General features: G+C 39.9%; 1 protein-coding gene across 1 annotated transcript in view; it reads right to left on the bottom strand.

Annotated features, from left to right (window-relative positions):
• Nucleotides 1-22,896, bottom strand: part of RSPO2 (R-spondin 2) — a 184,294-nt gene that overhangs the window by 1,162 nt on the left and 160,236 nt on the right. The gene's annotated exons all lie outside the window — the stretch shown is intronic.

Here is a 22,896-nt window from a genome sequence, read left to right as displayed (position 1 = left end):
TCCATCAGGAATTTTTGAATATAGTTTTCCCTTTGCCTCTGCTGTATTTCACTTTTTGTGTCTTGTGGTTATGGTTCATAGTTTTTACAACGTCTCAACATTTCTTTGCAAGGATATATACATAAGATCATGAGAGAAAAGAACAACAGGCATTTGCTTTAGGTCCATTGCCCTCTCTGGGTTCTAAACAGAGGAATCATGGGATTTTTAGAGCAGGAAAGAGCTTAAAGGTCACTGAGGTTTGCAGAAATTAAGTCATCACCATACACCTTCAGAACAGAAAGATTCTTCCCTCACCAGACTCAACTCTCCTCTCCTACCCAGCCTACTTCCGTTCTACTTGTGTAGTCCTACAAAACTTTCCTGTGAAGTGTGGCTCTTCAACACTGTAGTAATCAGTACCACAAACTGGACATTCAGTTCCAGTGCATGCTTTCCAACCTTCCAAGACCCTTTATTACAGGGATGTAGCTAGCCAGCTTTTCTGTCGAGATGATGGAGGTGGCAGCTCATGTAGGAGATGTGAAATTAGGCAGCTAGATCCCTGCCTTAGGAAAGCAGAATCATAGTAGATTACAGGAGCCTGGGAGATTTCTAAACAAGGGAGGGATTTCTCATTTTGTTTGAAGATGGAAAAGAGTCACTTGGTTGGCACATAGTTGACAATCAACAAGTGTTTGCTGAGTAAAACTTTATCACAGATAAAGAATAACTTATTTTTAATAGGACATGACATTAAAATAATCAGAATAGGATTGTGCCCTCACATTAAATTTTGAAGGTCCCTGAAGTTAATTTCTGGTTCTTATTAAATTCTGGCATTAATGTTTCAATGGCATCTTGCCATCTTTAAACATAGTTAATCCTACCCAATGAAACCTTAGTCCAAACCATCATTAATCAAAGAAGCTGTAAAGTTACAACTATTTTAGTAACATTAGATCGAATGATGAGACACACCTAATGAGGGCAGACAGATGAAACACTTAACGTAAAATTGCATATTTAAAAAGAAGCTTCAATTATAAAGTTTTTGAAGATTTCCTTAGTTCTAGATTTTCTCTAAACAACAAAAAAACCTCAGTTAAAATCATTGCTAACTACATTGTAAAAATGAGCTCATGTTTAATTTATTTAAAGCTTGGAGTTTCTTTTAAAAGCAAACTGAAATTGAGTAAATGGAAAAATAGTATTACTAGATGTTTAAATGTGTTAAGATAAAAATATACTGAGTATTTGTTCAAGAAATCTTTTCCCATTCACCATTTCAATTTTTCAAATGAAAAATGTGCAGTACTTTCACTAACAGAAAATCTATGCTAAGTGACCGGAAATTCTTATTTTAAGAGAGGGACAATTTCATGCCCCTTATCTAATATATCATTCTGATGTAATTGTCAATATCAAATGGTCTTTGGATTTGCTGGCTGATATAATATTGTGTGATAGGAAAGTTACTCAATATTTTCATAAAATAGTTCCTAGTGTGGCCAAAATTTCAGCAATGCTTCTGGAAACTTAAGTTGTACAATTATTCCATTGGCAATAAGCTATATGGTACTGGTTTCAACTAAAGATGCTTGGGAGAATGAATTACAACCCTAAAAATTTTCCTCAGAAGTCTCTCTTGAATGACATCTCTGGGCTATTGGTTCATTGCTTGGTTTTGTTTCTGGTCAGCCCCATTTCTCATGTAGGATATATTGCAAATACTGAAGAATTAAGATGGTTAGCCAAGATTTGACCACTGATAGACCTAAATTAACTGAAAATATTTTGTGGTCCATAGTAGGCTATTTTGACTTAAAGCCCAAAGTAATAAAAAAAAATAAAATATAACCTGAGGTACAAAAAGTCTTGTACATATTTTCTTCTAAACTCTGCTAAGATTTTCAAACATAAGAAATCGGTAAGATTACAGCTAACAGAAAATAGATATCCCCATTTTGATCTATATATTTGAAAATAAGTTATATTGGACATACAAGTGTGCTAATTTATGTTTTTCCATTTCTTTACACCTGTGGCTAGATTAGATTTGGAGAATGCCTTCTAGAGTTTCAGATTATTTCACATTCTCAAGCACATTCACCCTGTACAGGAAGCATTTAAAGGCAAGTATGATGCCAGTCACCCAAAGAGAAATTCAAGTCATGGATTTAACTTTCTTTTTAGTTCACGAGCAACCACCTGGAAAATGTACTGCCCAAGATCAGCAGAAAGAGGTTTGAGTTTTATGACAACATTATCAGCCTTTAGCTATGTCCAACTCTGATGACATATTTGCATATCTTTGTTCTGAGTGCTTTAAGAATACAGTGGCCTTGACAAGTCACTGCTCAGTCTCTTCAGCACTGCCATACAGATGCAAGAAGAGTGGCTCAGACATTACAGTTGTTCAGGAAAGCAGAGGGGTTTAGCAGAGAAAGGCCGAAGGAAAGGGAACCTGTCGGTAAGTGTGGTCTTGTAACTGAGATGTTTCATAACACATCATACTTGTGACTCTGTTTTTACATTTACGGAATGAAGATGCTATGATCCTCTTTCACCAGAAAGTTGTATAAACTATCACGAGCAAGGTAAGATCATCATCAAAATGAACAAAGTTAGAAAGATACCATCGAGACCACACTCTAACCAAGATAATTATATTGATTTGCACACATGTGGAAATGGTCCAACAGGATAACCGATCAACTCTTCTACAGAGAAAGGTGATCAGCCACTTACGGAAATACTCCTAACGTCCAGCTGTAGATTACTGCTATTAGAATCAGAAATAGGATAGATTATTTTCCAGCAAGATACCAGGCAGACTCACAAATTACATGAAGCTGTGAAAATACGAACTCCACTGCCAGGCAGGCACGAATTTCATTCCCCCCTAAGCCCCAGAGTCGAGGAAAGTCTTCAAAAGGTTTCTCTTCTCACTAGGTTTAGGTAGGAGTTTCTTCATAACTGGAACAATGGTTCCGGAACATCCATTAGTAAGGCACAAAGGGTGTATAGGGTTTCCATAAAGATTACTAAGTGCTTGGAGGAAAACTTTCTAATGGTAAATGTGATGAAAGATAATTGAAGAATTCAGTAGCTGTGACTATAGAAAAAAAAAAAAGTCTCTCCACAAACACACACACACGAAAGCCACAATTATGACAAATGTAATTTCCACTGTTAGAGCCACAACTGTGATGATAAAGGTGATCATCTGAAACTAGGACTATTTTCTATTAAATTTTAATGATAAATCTGTGATGCTAACTTGAAACCTGGGCTTCACTGTATTTATGAAATTCACCAGGGAGATTTGGGGATCATCTTGGAGATCAGGCCGTTCTTCAAAGCAGCTGAAACCGAGGGACAAAAAGTCTGAAATCCACCAAGCTGGGGAACTTTGTCATGCTTCAGAGGACACACTAGAGGTGGAACAGAGAAAGCTGCTTCCACATCTTCACAAGGACTGAGCTGTAGACAATGAATAGCAATTGAGCTATTTCTCTTTTTCATGTGGGCAACTTGAGTTTGCCCAAGAATGAGTAGCAACAGAGATTTATTTATTTAAGAGTGATTGATGATTCTCTGGAAAAGAGCCAAGTTGGCTCCTAAATATTTTAAAAGCTCATATAAAAATAGACAAAAGACTTCACTATAATCCACAAGGGAAATAAAAACAGCTAATAAATATATGAAACAATCGAATCTCACAATTAAAAGTGCCAAATAAAATGAGTCGCCACTGCCAAGATTCTTAAAAGTAAAAAGTGAGAATGTGGTGAGACAGGCATCAGGATACATTATGAGAATATAAAATTGATACAGTCTTTCTAAAAGCCATCTGGCAATGTGTACAAAAGCATTAAAATATTCATAACTTTTGACTCAGACCTAGGAACCCATCCTAGGAAAATAATCTACACGTGGACAGAGATTTATGCATAGAGATGTTTACTATATAACTCGGAAAAAAATTATAAATTACCAAAATGTCCTACTACACAATTTTTCATGACCCCTTTTTATGATTACTAAAACAATAAGTGTTTTTTCACTATGAAGTATTTGTCTCTTAAGGCCCAGTAATTAAACTTGTTGCCAAGAGAAATTGCATGTCCCTAAATTTATCATAAATAGGTATAAGGAAAGGGCTGTAATACAAAACATTCCTCTTCTAGTGGTAAGCAGACTTTTGAGTGGAACGGTCAATCATAATTGGATCTAAGATACAAAAGCTTAAGAACTACTGAACTACCTCAACACTCTGGCATTAAGAATGGGTGTTAGTTCACAAAGCTGTTTTCATCTAGAAAGGCATCCAAGTAGGCAAATATAATGAGCATGACCGGAATCTACCACAGTATATCTACCCAGTCTAAGATAAAAATCTTCCCGTATCTGTAACAGTTCCAAATAACATATTAATGGCTATTTTACATCAGCTGAGCCTCAGAGGAAAGAGTCTGAAGAAGTTAAGCAAATGTATCTGCTCTATCTCCTTATTTATAGTACAAAGTTCTTTAATTGGTGTTTTTAGTGACATTTATCTGGTTTTTTAAGAAATAACCTCTTTTCCACTAAAAATATTACACAGAGAGAGGTCTTTAGAAAGGACTGTCAAATCCATCAATGATTGTTTTCTGACTGTGATCAAATTGTCTTTGAGAACAAAATAATCTAAAGACAAACCAACAAATTTTCAAGTATTAAAAAATAACAAGCTATATGCTGAGGAGATTCTACTGGGCCATCTTTTTTTTTTTTTAAGATTTTATTTATTTATTTGAGAGAGAGTGAGAGAGAGAAAGAGCACAAGGGGGGGGGGGAGCGGGAGAGGGAGAAGCAGACTCCCTGCTCAGCAGGGAGCCCGATGCGGGACTCGATCCCGGGACTCCAGGATCATGACCCGAGCCGAAGGCAGTCGCTTAACCAACTGAGCCACCCACGCGCCCCTCTACTGGGCCATCTTGAACGTCAAGTCATAATGTGAAAATCTTCCAAGTGGTCACTTAGTCATTTCATCTTTATAAAAGAGCATGTGCTGGGGCGCCTGGGTGGCTCAGTCGGTTAAGCGACTGCCTTCGGCTCAGGTCATGATCCTGGAGTCCCGGGATCGAGTCCCGCATCGGGCTCCCTGCTTGGCAGGGAGTCTGCTTCTCCCTCTGACCCTCCTCCCTCTCATGCTGTCTCTCATTCTCTCTCTCGCAAATAAATAAAATCTTAAAAAAAAAAAATTTTTTTTATAAAAGAGCTTCAAAAATTTTTTTTATAAAAGAGCTTCAAAAATGTACACATAACCTGGAGATAGCCTTGTAAGCAGAACAACTACTTGCAACTTATAAGTGGGGAGTGACAACCATCCAAAATAAAAAATAGTTGACAAAATGGACTTCTCCAAATATGCAAGCCTGAAAGTCATTCAGAATTCCTATGTATATTTATGATCATTTGTAAAGAACTAACTCAGTAAGCCAATTATGACTGTGCGTTACTGTTTTATTTGTAAAAGTTTATAAAAAGAATAGTATGAAATGGCTTTCTTTGTAAGACCTCTCCATTCTTCCTTTAGAAGGCATTTCATTAGGCATGAAGTCTATCTCTTTTGTTGAAAGGAAGCCCCAGTTTGGTTTTTAAATCTTGTTTCATGTTCAGTATTATGAAATTGGAAGAAAAGCTAATCCTAAAGATCACCTGAAACCTTTACCAATAAGGATTCCTAGACACGGTATTTAAAAATTTCCCCATTTTATAGCTCTGAAGAAAAATCTTCGGGTATAGACTTCTAAAGGGGTAATAAGACATTCCCAAAACCCTACAAACTCATTTGAAGTGGCATGGACTACAGAAAAGTAATTTGAATGAGATTTGGGTTTCTTCCATATAACTTGGATCATTCCATTTAAGTTCTTAGATCCCTGGTACCCCCCCCCCCAAAAAAAAAATCAGTTCAAAGACAAGATTCTATGGAGTTTAAGATAGGTGAGAATAAAAAAAGGAGAGGGGGTTTCAAAAATACCTACAGTTCTTTTCATAATAACGAACTTCATTGAAAAGTTTCAAGGTAGCAGAGACAACATTACACTCAACTTCACTTGTGCGAGAAAATAAATACGTAATTCTACCACAAGGGGGCAATGATTCACCTTTACTGTAAGTATCCCTGGCGTAAAAAGTGAACAGGGGCGCTCTGGAGCTCTCACTTCTTAAATACTTTCAGTATTTAGAGCCTTATTTCTTTTTCCTTTAAAGCCAAAGGTAAGCTCTATAGTGGACTAAAGAATAGATAGCAAAGTCCAAGTGCAGCACAACGAAAAGTAATCATTGCCCTGCTGTTAAGAAGATGTCAGGGTCTACGGAGCGAATGAGAGAAGAAAAGTCAGATACATCTTGCTTTTCAAACAGTGATTTAGGAGAAAAGCATTCCTCTCACATCCAGGTTGCAATTTTATGGGGAAGTAAATATAAACTACTTGCTAAGAACAAGGTCCACTTCTTGGATCTCTTATAGATAAGAATAGAGCCGTCAAACTAAAAATGATCTTCATTATCTTCTGGTCCGGGGAGAGCCCATAGATTTAATATCAAGAATAAAAGCTGGTTGTCAGGTGCTGTTTGCTGACAAAGGGCTCTGATCACGTTGGCCTCCCAGGATAAAGCTCAGTTGGCCGTGTTGGGAAGGGTGGAGAGACAGAGAGTATGGTAGGTATTTACTACCACCGCTCTAGGGCAATTCCACTAAATGGTGAAGATGCGAAGTGAGACACAGAAAACCTAGAGCATCCCACCCACTTTCCTACAGCTTCCTAGCAGCTGAGCTGGATGGGCAAGCGGGTTCCAAGGTCTCTTTCTTATATACTTTTACAGCTTTAAAGGTCACTGGATAAGGACATAGTTTAGAGTTATTTTTCAAGAGAGGCAGAAAAGTATTAGAAGAAACTAATCTTTCTCTGAGCCTCATCATAACTGAAAACCCTTTTATGAATTGCATCGTCTGTAACCTAAGACTTGCCGTAAATGTACACAGCATCGATTCAATGCTTTTTCTTTTAGCAAGGTGCAATCTAGAAGTTTCCTAGGTCGGGTAGTTGAGATGGTGGGCATTCCTAATATGTACAGTGTACTGTTAAGTGCTGCACATACCTTCTTAGTTAGCTGAATATTGTGAAAAAAATTCAGTACTCAAACCGTTCTGCTGGAATGTTTCATAGCTACGTACCCTAAACTTACTCAAAATTTGCAGAAAACGAGGAGGCTCATTTGGCACTCTTAAGTCAGAAAACTCTGCATTCAGTTGCAGAGAAAATGATATAACTGATTTCATTTGATTAGGACCAATGGGAAAACCAGAGAAGAATTTCAAGTTCCTCCATAGCTGACTTCATACTAGACCAGAAGATACCTTTTAAGATAATTCCATTAGAATAAGAGGATTTAATACTCTCTTCTTGGTCTTCAATCAATAACCATTAAATAAAAAAAAAGTCCAAGATATTATATTTAGTACTATCATCACATGGCAAGCATTTATTTAATTTGGATTCCACATGATTTCTATGGAACTTAAAGACCTACTTACAAGTAAAATGAATTAGTAATTTCTACATATTAGGTAAATCCGAGAACCAGCCATGAGTCCAACCCTACCACTCACCTAAGTAGCAAGCCTCACATGAAGACAGCCAGCACAGGATAACATAAGGAAATGCATGTTCCGTGGAAGATCATAAGTGCATCCCATCCCTCTGCCCTTCAGCGCTTTAGACCTCCCTCATTAAAAAATTTATTACCTTCTGTTGCAATTTTGTTTGCAAATCATGGCTACTATGCAAATAACTATACTTTAATGCCTGGTTAAACTCCAGGTCTTTCTAAAAATCAAGTGGCAGATATTCATTCAAACTTCACTAAAAGAGGAATTGGAGCGAAGATATATGGGCTAGATCTAAACACTGAATGTGGTGAGGAACCAAACCCACCTGGTCTTTATCATGCATCATAAAATGAACTCTCTTGCTTTTCCTGGACTCCATCCACATGGCTTCGGCCCTCAACTTCAGCTTACACATGGTCTATAAAGGTAACCCTGGCCCTGAGTAAACCCTGTGACCTTTCTCTCAGCTCTCCTCTCTCTTATAACCACCTCAGTCTCTTGGCTTGAGTGCATAGTCCCCCGAGAGGGATTCAACATGGATGCCTGGCCAGCCCACAGGATGGGTCACTCCCAGGTCTAGCCTGGGGCGGGGGGGAGGGGGCAGGGTGGAGGGAGTCGCGTGACCCTAGACTGAGCAGTCATCTAGGATACATGGTTAGGAACATTGGTTTGGGTGTCAGACAGCCCTAGGTTCAAAGTAGAGCTCTTTCTCTCAGAAGCTAGTGATCTTGGATGAGTTACTTTTCTCAGGCTTGGTTTACTCATTTCTAAATGGATAATATCAAAGGTACCACCTATGAGGGTCAAAGAAAATGTGTGTCCAGTTTCAGATACTATACCTGGCACATGAATGCTAATTATAGCACCAGGAGGTGTCTCATGTGTATGATTTCTAATCCTTACGCCAGCCTGCAAGGTAAGCATTATTTCCATTTTGCCAATGAGGAAGTAAGTTTAGAGAAGTTAATAGCTCAAAAATCGCATAGCTCGGCAATGATTCAAACCAACATCTGGCAGGTTCTAAAACCTGTACTCTTTCCACTAAACTCTTTGGATCCCTTGTGCCCAGCAAAAGATCTTTGATCTCATAATCACTTAAATAGCTGCTGAACAAACAAATTAATAAGTAAATACTAGGTTGAAGAAAGGTATCAACCTTCCCAACCAAGCCCCAGGGTTCCCTTGGGCCACATTAAGTTCCCCAGTGGGCCTGGCCTACAATGTATATTTCTCATATTAATTATTCCCTGGGGTTAAGGCATTCAAAGCCTCAGTTTCCTGAGGTCAAGCAACATATTTAGCATTTCCAGCTCAGTATCAACAGTGTGCCCATGGCAAAGCCCAAGGGAAGAAAACACAGGATGTTTCTTTTTCAGCTGGGAGTTGGAAGTTTAGACCTGTGGTTCCAAAAGCCAGGTCATGGGCCAGACACAGAATCCTCCAGGGCGGTTTTTTAAATATAGTTTCCCCAGCCATACACTGACTCCTGAGTGAAACCTGCAGGACAGAAAATCCAGAATTGTTAAGCAGCAGAGGTGATTCAGCACAAAGTTAAGATTATACGCAAGTCTGGAGCGTAAAACTCTGCAGAAAAGAACATGGGCAGGAGAGAACACCAACTTTGGAAGAGGATGTGAGAGCACTTCAAAAATAAATGGCCACCTCCTTCCCAACTGAGCTGAGAAATAGCTTCCAAATTGTGAAATGAAGCAAACTGCTTTGTGCTGGGACTCCCTTGGTTCTGTTTGTGGTGACGCCCCAAGAAAGCAGCAGACATCAAGCCACACCTGTGTCAAGAGGAAGGTACCCACCCAGGAAAAGGGCCCCTATCTTTACGCTCAAGCGAAGGTGTAGATCACTCACGTTAAAGCAGACCTATTTCTCCTGTGGTTATATTCCAGAAACTTGCTTTATTCTGCTGAATGTCTCAATTCATTCAATTAACAAGATTCTGTTCTGAAAGACAATCTAGTTAAGTTTACAGAAATTCTAAAGAGTTGGACAAAAAAATTTAAACTATTGTAAAGTTGGGGGCTTCTTCCTAACTAGGATATAGAGTTGGCACTTCAAAAATTGGAAAGAGAAAAGTGCCCCTCAGAGTAAGTGACACAAATATTGTGTCAAATATTTAATACCAGAGGTATAAAAATATTAGCTGTATAACAGGAAGGAGGCATATTTCAAGTCTTTTTTTTTTCTTTCAGAAAGGTACTCTGAGCTTCATCCAAATTATTAAATCATCATCATCATCATCTGGTGTTAGCTGTGTGCCAGGCACTAAGTGTTTTACACATAACTCATTTCATACAAAAAAAAAAAAAAATACTCCTTTAAAATAGATACTATTTTTAGTCCTACTTTGCAGAAAAGAAAACTGAAGATCTTAGAGGTAAGGTAACCCAAGATGACAGAGCCAGTATATGGCAGAGTTCAGATCTGGACTCAGTCTGGTCCCTAAGCTTCCCTCCTATCCATCGTGCCATTCTCTCTCTCATCACCTCTGTGGTATGTGATGTGCTGAGAGAGAGGAGAGGAAGGAGGAGGTCAGTGTTCTAACACTCTTCCCTCTAATCAGAGACTCCCACATGCCCTATGAACAGGTCATTCACAGTGAAATGATTGGACCACTAAATTCATAAAATGAAGGCTGGGCCCATCACTGTTTTGATACAAGCCCAGGACAATAAAGGGCATTTTTTTCCTCTGTTACTCTTGCAGGACACAGAAAGTAAACAAGTATTTGGCAAAATGAATAGTCTCTATCTACATGTAAAGACTAAATAAATGTTACAGTCACTGTAGAATCTTTGTCAACCACCTAAGTACCAGCAATGGATCTCAATTAGAAGGGAAATACTGGACAAGTAACTCTAAATAACATGTTCAACACACCTAATGATTATTAGAGATGTCACATTTCTAAGGTTTCACAAAGTCTAAAACCTTATCTTGAATCCTAATATCTTTGTCTGGGATTGCCAGATAGTAAAAGAGCAGAATATGGGTAATTATTTTTACAAACATCTTAATGTTTCATAAAAAATGATATTTTACTCTACAGAAAAAGTATATTGACTGTTAAGTATATAATACAAACCAAAATCAAAGGAAGCTACTGCTCATGGACACACACAATAACTATGTGCAGCATTCCCCAAGCACTGCTTCTATCACTATATTCCAATCAGTTTTATTTAACAGAGGTGTCAAAGGAAAACATGAGAAACCAAAAGTTTACAATTAACATGAAAAAAATGTAAGACCTAGTGGAAACAATTTTAAAGATTTATTTATTTATTTGGCGGGGGGCTGGGGGGAGAGAGAGAGGGAGAGAGTCTTAAGCAGACTTGGCACTGAGTACGGAGCCCCACACAGCACTCAATCTCATGACCCTGAAATCACCACCTGAGCCAAAACCAAGAGTCCAATGCTTTAACTGACTGCACCACCCAGGCACCCCGAAACGTTTTTAAACGAATCATCACTGAATCAGAGATCCAAGAGGAGATTCACATTCCAAACTTCTATACTAGGATATCACCAGGAGTTCCACCATAAAAACTATATAAAGAATATCAGTGAGCAATTACATTTAAAAAGACACCCTATTCACCATCTGAGCAGGGTAGCAGGCTCAGGACCTGTACTGAAACATGAGCTAAACCCACCGGTGCAGTTGAGTTTAAAATGCCTATTAACAGTTGAGGGGCGCCTGGGTGGCTCAGTCAGTTAAGAGTTTGACTCTTAATTTTGGCTCAGATTGTGATCTCAGGTTGGGATCGAGCCCTGCCTGAGGCTGCATGCTTAGCACAGAATCTGTTGGAGATTCTCTCTCTCCCTCTCCTTCTGCCCCAACCCCCCCGCGCTGCTCTCTCTTCTTTCTTTCTCTAAATAAAAATAAATCTTTTTTTAAAAATGCCTAATTTACACCACACACAAAAATAGACTGAAAATGGTTGAAAGACCTAAATGTGAGACAGGAGTCCATCAAAATCCTAAAGGAGAACACAGGCAGCAACCTCTTCGACCTCAGCTGCAGCAACTTCTTACTAGAAACATCGCCAAAGGCAAGGGAAGCAAGGGCAAAAATGAACTATTGGGACTTCATCAAGATAAAAAGCTTTTGCATAGCAAAAGAAACAGTCAACAAAACCAAAAGACAACCGACAGAATGGGAGAAAATATTTGCAAATGACGTATCAGATAAAGGGCTAGTATCCAAAATCTATAAAGAACTTATCAAACTCAACACCCAAAGAACAAATGATCCAGCCAAGAAATGGGCAGAAGACATGAACAGACATTTTTCCAAAGAAGACATCCAAGTCGCCAACAGACACATGAAAAAGTGCTCAACATCGCTCAGCATCAGGGAAATCCAAATCAAAACCTCAATGAGCTACCACCTCACACCAGTCAGAATGGCTAAAATGAACAAGTCAGGACACGACAGATGTTGGCGAGGATGCGGAGAAAGGGGAACCCTCTACACTGCTGCTGGGAATGCAAGCTGGTGCAGCTACTCTAGAAAACGGTATGGAGGTTCCTCAAAAAGTTGAAAATAGAGCTACCATACGACCCAGCAATTTCACTACTGGGTATTTACCCCAAAGATACAAATGTAGTGATCTGAAGGGGTATGTGCACCCCGATGTTTATAGCAGCAATGTCCACAATAGCCAAACTATGGAAAGAGCCAAGATGTCCATCATCCAACAGATGAATGGATAAAGAAGATGTGGTATACATATACAATAGAATATTATGCAGCCATCAAAAGGAATGAGCTCTTGCCATTTGCAATGACGTGGATAGAACTGGAGGGTGTTATGCTGAGCGAAATAAGTCAATCAGAGAAAGACAGGTGTCATATGATCTCACTGATATGAGGAATTCTTCATCTCAGGAAACAAACTGAGGGTTGCTGGAGTGGTGGGGGTGGGAGGGTGGGGCGGCTGGGTGATAGACATTGGGGAGGGTATGTGCTATGGTGAGCACTGTGATGAGTCACAGATCTGTACCTCTGAAACAAATAATACATTATATGTTTAAAAAAAAAAAAAGACAGTAGGAAGGGAAAAATGAATGGGGGGAAATCAGAGGGGGTGACGAGCCATGAGAGACTATGGACTCTAAGAAACAAACTGAGGGTTCTAGAGGGGCGGGGGGTGGGAGGATGGGTTAGCCTGGTGATGGGTATTAAAGAGGGCACGTACTGCATGGAGCACTGGGTCTTATACGCAAACAATGAATCATGGAATGCTACATCAAAAACTAATGAGGTAATGTATGGTGATTAACATAATAAAATTTTTAAAAAAATGCCTGCTAATGGTTGAAAGTCAGGGACACCGAAACTGGAGTAGGGTGCGCAGAACACTGCACATTTACTATGCTCAGATACAGCATCCTCCTTGGCTTTCAATAGTTGAAGCCAGCATCGCCAGATGAGGGAACCAGATTGAAAATGTTAAAAAAAAAAGGGGGTGGGGGGAAACTTTGAGGAAAGACTAGGACAAAAAGATGTCAAGGCTCACAGGGCATATAAAAACTTGTTTAAAAAACAGAACTGCATTCTACCTTTCACTTTGTTGCTAATCAAAATTAGATGAAGCTACAGCAACAAAGCTATAACATCATTGTAGTAACTCCTTTATTAGGGAAGTCAGAGACTGAGTTACCGAGAACAGATGTGAAAAAGCTTTCCTGCTTTACCATTTTCAAAGATTAGGTAACCAGTTTTCTGAGAGTAGTTCATACAGAACTCAGTCGAAAAATAAGGAATGAATAAGAAATTTCTGGAAATTGCTTCAATTCCATATACGATCCTATTATAAAACGGACAAAATGTATGGGTAATAAATGCTAAGGGTTAATATTTATATTTTGATATCACTTCATTAAAAAGTATTTTAAACTGCTCTAAGTAGCATTTTCCAAGTCTTTCTATAGAAAAATTCTAAACCCCACCAAAATAATGCCCAGGGCTCATCATTTGAATGTTTTATTAAAAGCTAAATTGATTGTAGCATAAATCAAGTCTTTCTTTGAAAGACAACTGCAGCCATATTTTAACGACCCTTCAATTTAACCTTAAATTCTAGGTCACTGGCAGTTTCACTAGCAATGAAATAGTCCATCCTAAAAATTACCGTGCACAGTTTCTCTGAGGTGTATGTGTATTCATAAGTGCATGCATATCTAAAACATATCCCTCCATAAACTACACCTGGATATACTGATTGAGAAGACTGTTTACTTACACTTAAATATGTATCTCAGAACATAAAATTATGTTTTTAAGATTATGATCAAATTACACATTTCTTTAAATATGAGATTAAAAATTCTGGGGAATTAAAAATTGCAAACACAAAAAGAGTAGCAAAATTTCTATGGTAAAGCTTATGGCTTGGAGTCATAACTAATCAGCGCTATTTTTCTGGCTCTGACAAAAAAATATTTTGCACTGAACCGCAAAGTTCTTCTAAGGGTCCAGTTTTCATGCCATAAAATATGGAAAAATAATTCCTATTAATTAAGGGCAGAGCATGACTTAAGACCTCTTTCCCAGTTCCTATATTTACAAACAAACAAAATAGGGGAAGAACCAAAAGTCTTGTATGGCAAGAGGGAAGGAGAAATCATTATGGCTTCCATTCAACTCAAATACAAACTGGTCTAGGGGACCATTTAATAAGTATCTCATTTAGATATCAATCTCTAAGGTCATGCAAATGACAGGTAAGCATTTTATTCATGATGATAGCATTTTCAAAGCCTTACTATGACACTACTTGTTAGAACTTATAAGTGGATATAAAGATTACTTTGTCACAGATCCTATTCTAAGGATTTCCACTATAGAAACACTGAAGAGACTAATCATAGAGAGTTCCTGAAAACATAATCCTCTAGGGAAGTCTGCAGTGGAGAGGTTACAAAAACAAAATGGCCACATTTGGATCATATGCCATTTTGTTCTAAGCCTTAAAGTTAAGGTAAAAGACAGTATGAGCACTATAGTTAATATTGTATTGAGTGCTGGAAATTTGCTGAGAGAGACTCCAGGGGCTCTCATCACACACATACAGAAGGTATAGGAGTGGTAAGAGTGGGCACCCTCTCAACTCAACCACCACAGGTCCTTGGTGACTGCTGCAGGGGTCTTGCAGGAGCTGCTAGGGACTGTAGGAGCAACTCCAGGTTCAGAGGCAGGGGACCAAAGCAGGTGGCAGTGGTGGCCGGAGCTGGTGGAGTGCATGCGTTTGGCTGCTGGGAACCAGCTGCAGGTGCCTGGTTAGTGGCAGAGGCCAGTTGTGAACACACACACACACACACACACACACACAGTGGTGGGAGCCAGGACAAGCAGCAAAGGCTAAGGCCAACTGCAGATGCCCTGGAAGCTTTGGGAGCCCCGGCTGTCAGTGTTTACTGCTGCAGCTGCTGGGTCTGGTCCCTGGTGCACAGCGGTAGAGGCCGGTGTCAAGAGTCAACCTGGGGGTGTATGGGTACACAGCTGGGGGAGCGAGCTGCAGGCGAGCTCAGTGGTAGAGCCCAGTGACAGGAGCCAGGGCTAGATCTGGGTCCACAGGCAGATGCAAGGGCCCTAGTTATGTGCACAGCCTCCTGAGGCTGAATGGTCCCTCCTCGGGTGCACATGGCCAGTGGAGGCCAGTGACAGGGGTCAGGCTGGAGGCACAAGCTGCAAATGAGCCCAGTGGTGCAGGTCAATGACGGGAGACAGAGCCAGATCTGGGCCCACAAACAGCTGTGGGGGCCTTGGCCATGGGTGTACACGTGGCAATGGAGGCTGGTGATGGGCATCAGCCCAGCCGCATTCAAGTGCACAGGTGGAGTGGAGGGGCTAGCCCCAAGAGCACACACAGCAGTGAGGGTCACCTGGGGATGTTCTGAGCTGCTGTCTTGCACTCACATAACCACAGAGGCTTGGGACTAGCTTTCTGTGTGGGTCCTGGGCTTTTGGCAAGGGAGGAGGGCAGGAAGGGGTAGGAACTCAGGCAGCTGGTATCAGCAAACATGAATACCTGGGGTGCAAAAACTGCTGAAATTTGCGGGAGTCTAGGTGACCCTTGGTTTCTTCAGTGGTGAAAGCTCCTAGTGCCATCTGCAGAGCAGGTCCCTGGGAACTGCGGTTCCTCCCCTGTGTGGCTGACCCTGCTAGCCCCTGCTTTTCTGCTTTGTTCCTAGCCATCTTTATACATCTCAGCTTTGCTCATCTGAGTGGGGTGATGGAAGTGGGTCCTTCATGCAGCACCCCAAAAGGCTGGGGAAGCTGGGGAGGAGAAGTCTTTCTAGCTGGGTCTTCTCTCTTGGCTCTGAGCAATGCAGTCATGGGGAGATGGAATGCTAAGAGCAAAATGAAACTTCTTCCTTCACTTTTTGATCATTTACTTTCAAGTTTTTTGTTGCATGAGGTTGCTGAAGTTTAAGTGGGCTCTAGAGCTCTCCCAGAGCTGTTTTTGTTTACAGATCTGTGTAGAGAACCTGACGATACCATCAATAATGGCCTATTTTATAAACTGAGTGGTGAGTACAGGGATTTTTCTTCTATCATTGTTCTTTAAACTGTACATATAAATTATATGTACTTCTTGGCAGCTGTGATATTTAAAAAATACAAAATAACTGTAAAATGTTAAAAAAAAAAAAAACTCCTAGAATTAATCATTGTTAACCAAAGACATACCTACGTGTGTGTGTGCGTGCACACTCATGTGTACATTTTAAACAAAAATGTTTCCATTATCATGAATGCCAATCAACTACTTGGTTTCTTAGGAGATCTTACAATGCTTTGTTTTCAAGAAATGAGTACGCTGGCATCGCACTTTGTAATTGTTGCATATTTGAGTATCTTTATGTCCCTTCACCACAGGAACCCTCAGTATCTGGATCTAATCCATTCCTGAAAACATACCGAATAGCACATTTTTGGGTAGTGGAGCCTGTCTTCCATTTTGAATGGAAAAAGTATTTTATTTCCAGTTTATGAAACTATCCCAACTAATTTCCCAGAATAGCACTAAAATCCTTGGTAAACATCTATGTAACAATCCAGCCAAGGATTTCTGAATAAAAATCATTTAGGTAGCCAAATTACCTATGTCGTAAAACCAAACAAACTCTTTGTTAGGTGTGTTTGTGTTAACCAAGCAATAGCACTCTATGGTATCAGAAAGCTTCCACACTTGGGAAATAAAGTGAACAGTGACACTCTGGTAGTGGGACCCCAGGGTATCATGTTCTTCCTTTCTTGTCTGCATATTCCACTCCTTCCTCCAGGGGTGAGTCTGTTCCTCTGCTCCCTTCCTTCCTTGTCTGCATATTCCACTCCCTTCCTCCAGGGGTGAGTCTGTTCCTCTGCTGGCCTTGACAACTTGCATGACAGAGGTGATGTTCTGGTGACTTCTTTCCTAAGAAGCCCTGCAGCCTCATTCTGGGTCCACCCAACTGTGGGGAAACCCAAGCAAAACACATGGAGAGACCATGTGGATAGAGTAAGGCTCAACCAGCTCTGACAATTTCAGCTATGCGAGCCCAGGAGCCCGCATGAGAGTAAGCAGCCTCCAGACGCATCCATCTTCAGCAAAGGACACAGCAGAATGAATGCTCCCAAGTGAGAGCCTTTAACTGCAACCTGTCATCCCTCAGATCATGAGAAATAATAAAATGTCTTTCATGAGAAGTAATTACTTTAAGCTACTATCTTACTAAGGTTAAGCGACTAAGTTTGCAATGTTTGTCATGCAGCAATAGGGAACCAGAATATGCGTTTTTCCTATTAGGAAAACCATGGCAGTGAGAATGTCCCACATATCTTTCTTGTCTGGGCTCACACCCTGTGAGCCCATTATGATAGGGTTTCATAATCTGGAGTAAAATTTTTTTGCAAGTAATTACAGCAAATATTGCAACAGTGGCAATTCAGGTAGCACGGTGCATCAGTAAAAATAATTTGGCTGGGTTACAGGATTATCTAGTTACAACCTTCATCTTTCAAAAGGTAGATGCTAGTTCACTTTTTTTTCCTTTTGACACCAAAACTGTAAGTCTCAGGACAGCTTGATTTTTACTTTTGTCCTTTGGAGGTAAAGTACTTTCCTATAGATGCTTGTGGAATTTTCTCGTTACCCCGTTTATTCATATGTTTTTGCCAAGCTGAGATGATCATCTCTGGCTCTATAAACCCGACTCTTCATTTTTCAACTGAAACTTTTTATTGTTAATTTCTATCAACTTTTCCACCATCATTTTCATCAATTTATCTTTGTCTTCTAAAGTGTCACTAGTTTCTTAAGATTTTCCTTGGTATCATTATTCTATTTTCCAAACAATCAATGCTGTACTGGGCTGCTATAGGCTTAGCCTGCCATCAGTCCTTTATCTCACCTGGCCTCACTTTTCCTGGGATCACGTTGTTCCTTGATCTTAGCCCATGCCCTACTGCTTTCTAACCTAATTTATGAAGAGGTCTTCCTTGCATCCTACTGAGGACAAACTTCTTTCCTAAATTTTCCTTCTGTTCTTCTCATGCAGACATATCGGGAATCTGAATTTTGCAGTTTTTGAATGGTTTTCCTCTCATTCTACAATTATTCCATAAATTCCTTTTTTCCCCTCAAAAAAGGAAAGTCTACTCAGATCTAGGAGTTAAATTGTGAGGGGGCCTTAGGACCCCGTCTCTCTGTCCATCTGGGTGTTAATTAAATTCCATTTTCCTCCCAACTCATGAATAGCGTTTGATTTGCCCATTCCCTGACCTAATCCAATGTGTAGGAAATTTTCTCTATTGTGACCATGCTCAACTAGCATGGAAACTTACCTACTGTCTGGATTTCTAACACACTGAAGGCAAATACGTTCAATTATAATCTTTAACAGTCATTCCCAACAGGGTTCTTTCCATCATCCCCCCGACTTAGAGCACTTAAAGGAACCACCCTTTCCGGGACACAGTGTGCCACCTATTTCTTACGCATTTAGTTTCTGGGAATTGGTGAATATTTGTAGGAAGATGTAAGAGAGAGGCTTTAGGGAGAAAGATGTAAGGAAGAGGAGTCTGGCTTCATGGACAGTTTATCCTTGTCATTAGGAGCACCAGCCCCGAAGCCAGACAATCTGGATCAAATTCTGGCTCCATTACTGAACTTGCTCAAACCACAGCTAATATGGGTCATCTCTGTGCCTTTGCTTCTTCATCTGGAAATCAGGAACAACAACAGTATCTAACCTACATAGTTGCTGCAGTCATCAGATGAGTTAATATGTTTAATACAGTATCTGCATATTGTAAGTATTGACTATTATTTATAATTATCATTCTGTTGTTATAAAGCGGAGGCCATGCAACAAAAGGACACCTGTCCAGTTCTCTCAACGGCAGAGAACTTGCACGTCTGACCCAGGGGCAGCTGGTTGGGAGTGAAGCTGTTTCCAGCTCTCAGGGAGACATGGTCATCGGTAACATCACATAAATGACCCTCGACTTACGTTTTTCAGTTTAGTCCTTCTGGTGTTTATTTGTTGGGACTTCCTTCTGGATTCTGATAATAGGTGACGGTGTTACCCATTCCATCCTCTAAGTATTTTAGGGACAAGCCCATCTAGACACCATTCAGAGCCCATTGAACATTAATCCTAAGTACATTCAAATACTAAAACTTAAGTTTACATGACTGAGAACAGCTCTCAAGTCCAATTCTGTTTTATTTACACCAATGCTAAGTGTCAAATTCTAAAAATCTCCTGACTAATCAGAATTATTAAATGCAGACCAAAAAATTATCACAGTGCTGGACAGGACTCTGAGGATTCATCTACCTCATCTATCTGCCTTGAAATATGTCTACATCCATTTATCCTGGGCAAAGTATTTTAGAGACCCAAGAGAATACTTAAGTATTTTTAACAACCTTAAGTACCAAGAAGCTCTTGATTATTTGAACTCCAAACCCTCTTCTGCGTTTAAATAGTTTCTCAGAGAGAAAAAAAAAATCGTTGGCTACCAGGCTCCATATAATCTTTATGATCTTTATATCTTATTAGATCATCCTTTACTACCCTTTTTAAAAGTATAGAGTTAACAGATGTACTGCTTAGCTGACAAAGTTTGCATAAATAATTGGCTTTATATAAACACATACTCCCTATTCTTTTTTAAAATGTCATATTTATTTTAAACAAGAAACTAAAAATTTAGTCTTGCCAAATTATATAAAGCTTTCTAGCCTAACCTTTTGATTCCCTTTACTACAGGTACTTACATTATATAAAAGTAACGGAACTGGGAGAAATGCCATTCCAAATTTTTATGTATGGAACATTTAAAAGTGGTGAGTTCCTACCATGGATGCTTTCCAGCAATCATCTTAGTTCAGGAAAGCAATATAGCACAGAGGTTAAGAACATGTTCTTTGGGGACTGAGAGCCCCGGCGTAAACCTTAGCTCTGCCACTTTTGATCCAAAACCTCCCAGCTGGTCTCTTCTCTAAGCCTCAGTTTCTCATCTGTAATATGTGAGAAATAGTTCTTACTGCATTAAAAAAAAAATTGGTGTTATGATTAAACCAGAGAATGAAGTTTTAACCCAGTTTATGATGCACAGTTAGCACTGAATATATGTTGGTGTGTTAGCAGAAAGGGTGGTGCATCACTGATAACAAAAGATTATCAATGACACCCAGAGAGAAGGAATAGATCTTCTTAGCCTTCCTTAAACCAACCACATGAAACAATCTAACTCGGAGGCCCACCGCAGAGGAGGTTTGACCACACGCCCCGACACAGTCCTTAAGCCCGGATCCTGGCTGTGCCGTCCCAGCTCCAGCCGCCATGCACTGTTCCTTTTCTGACCTCAAGAGCAACTTGAAATGGCTCCTCCCACCTCTGACGAATGGTAACTGCTGCTTTGGATGGGATTTACTTTACATCCTCTTATGTAAACAGCTTCGCAAAAGTAATTTTTTGTTGTTTTGAGAGGATAAGTGACGCTACAGAAGGACTCCTGTCCAACGATGTGAGGATAAAGCAACAAAAGGAAAACACCCGAAGGAAAACCAACGTGTAGAGGAGATAAATTCACTTCAGGATGGATGTTTACCAGAAAAGAAATTACACCCACAGTTCTCTCAGTTGGGGACCAATGGCAAGTTACATGCCCCCTGTTTAGCAGCTGAAAGCCAGCCAAATCCTGTGGCTTGGCTGCCTCATATGCTTTAAATAGATGAACTTGCAGAACAGCACCCAAGTAAGCAAATACGGTGCAAGTGGCTCTCGGCTAAGAATAGGGAGAGAGAAGACAGAAATTTTTCATTAACTGCAAGCTTGAAGAGATTATGCAGATAAATGGGTTTAGCTTTGCTAAGGTAGAAAACATTCAATTAAGTTTCCAAAATCGCTGAAGGACACTTAAAACTCCCACCGTCCCTGCATCACCTTACAACGATCTAGGCTAAGTTGTAGAAAACTTAGAAACCTATGAGCTTCATCTTTTCAATAGCTGCTCTGCTGCCTTTTTTTTTTTTCCCCCCCACATACCCAAACAGGTTTCCCACTATGAAGAGAAATGCAAAGCAATTCTGTCTGGACTATTAACTCTTTTTAAAGAAGCTATTAGGCAAAATATCTGCTGGAGAGGAAAAATGTTGCCAGCGGGGATTACAAGGCCCAGTCAGCTATATAATATTCATAGAGAGAATCCATGTATCTTCTTTCCTATTTTGAATATTCTGGGTGATTTGGATATTCTCTTTGGCTTGGAAACCACTTTGCTAGTACCATTAGGATTGCTTTCTCTATATTCTTTAAATGGACTGATGTTATCAACGTCATTGTTAGTTAACATTATGTATCCAGGTACTGTGCATTTTGCATGGGTCGACCCATTCAGTATTCATTACAGCACTGAAGGTAGGTGTTATCATTTTACAAATGGGGGAACTAAGGGTCATGAAGGTAGGGAGCTGCAAAGGTCACAAAGCTACTAAGTCAAGGAGCCAGAGCGTGAACTCCCAGGCTTTGCAGTGCCTGGTGACGTAAGAGCTTCAAGAGTTAGAAATAAAGTAGAAGTGGAGTATTGGAAACCAAGTTTGAAAGAAGAATGATGATAAAGGAGGATCTGAACTTTCCAGGCTCTCTTGGCTAGACCTCAGTGCCTCTTACTGTAGACCTTTCCCATTGACCCCAGTTCCGGAGCCGCATGGATCCTGCAACTTTGAACTTACTGCTGATGAACACTCACGCATCTGACCCGGTAAATTTCCTTCATGAAACCAGGCTACCACCAGGATTTTTCATGATAGGCAGATGCATTCTGAACCATAACACTGAATAACAAAGCACCAGTGCACTGAAATTAGTCTTGCTTTATGTAATGATTTCCAAATATGTGGCTTCATCTCTAAATAAGTCATCTAACTCACCACGGGTACTCAGTCAAGCCCTATTAAACATAACAATTCTGATCCCACACTTGGAGAACCCGGACTATTGTCAGAAGGGGACATACACAATTCCCTGGATCAACAGCAGAGCCAGGGGTGAGGCTGGCCCTATTACCAGACACTTGGCTTGACCACCGCGTGTCATTTTTCATCTCATGACTGTATGATATGGCTCAAACCCTAAGTGAACTAATTGACATGCTTAACTACCAAGTAGGATTTTATAATCCAATTTGTTTCTCATCATTTCGGCAGCTGTTTTAACCAAATTGTGCTAATTTGTTTCAGGACATCCATAAAATCCAGCATTCCTCTACTCAGGCTGGAAACATAATAGCACTTTCCCAGTGAATAAAAAAGCTTAGGTGGCTCCCATAAAAACCTGTGACATGAAATTAAGCTAATTACAAGACACAAACTTAAGGCTTCAACCACTTAATAATTCTTATTAATCTTGCACTAAAAAATTTGAAACCAACAATGAACAAGAGTTACTTTGTATAAACTGACTCTCTTCAAATTAATGCTATTTCCTTTATAGTAAAAAAGAAAAGTTAATATAAAGTAGGTCTTTATTCTTCGCATATCCTCCAAGTGGTAGCTTTGCAGTGCTTATGGTTCCAAGATACCCAAAGTCCGGTAATGCCCTTGGTAATCTGAGAAGTACCCTTGTGACACAAGCCTCCTTTATTTTCCCTTTACAGGCCGTCAAAGCGCATGAATGTTATCATTCCGTATTACTTTATGTTTGGAGGCTTGGTGCTTACAAAATTAATTGGATCA

Source organism: Mirounga angustirostris, unplaced genomic scaffold (assembly GCF_029215605.1).
Source record: "Mirounga angustirostris isolate CCGP_5_RB_7025 unplaced genomic scaffold, mMirAng1.0.hap1 SCAF_4, whole genome shotgun sequence".
NCBI classification, from domain to species: Eukaryota; Metazoa; Chordata; class Mammalia; order Carnivora; family Phocidae; genus Mirounga; species Mirounga angustirostris.
Note: the sequence above shows the minus strand (reverse complement) of the source record. Positions and strands in the feature narration are given on the sequence as shown.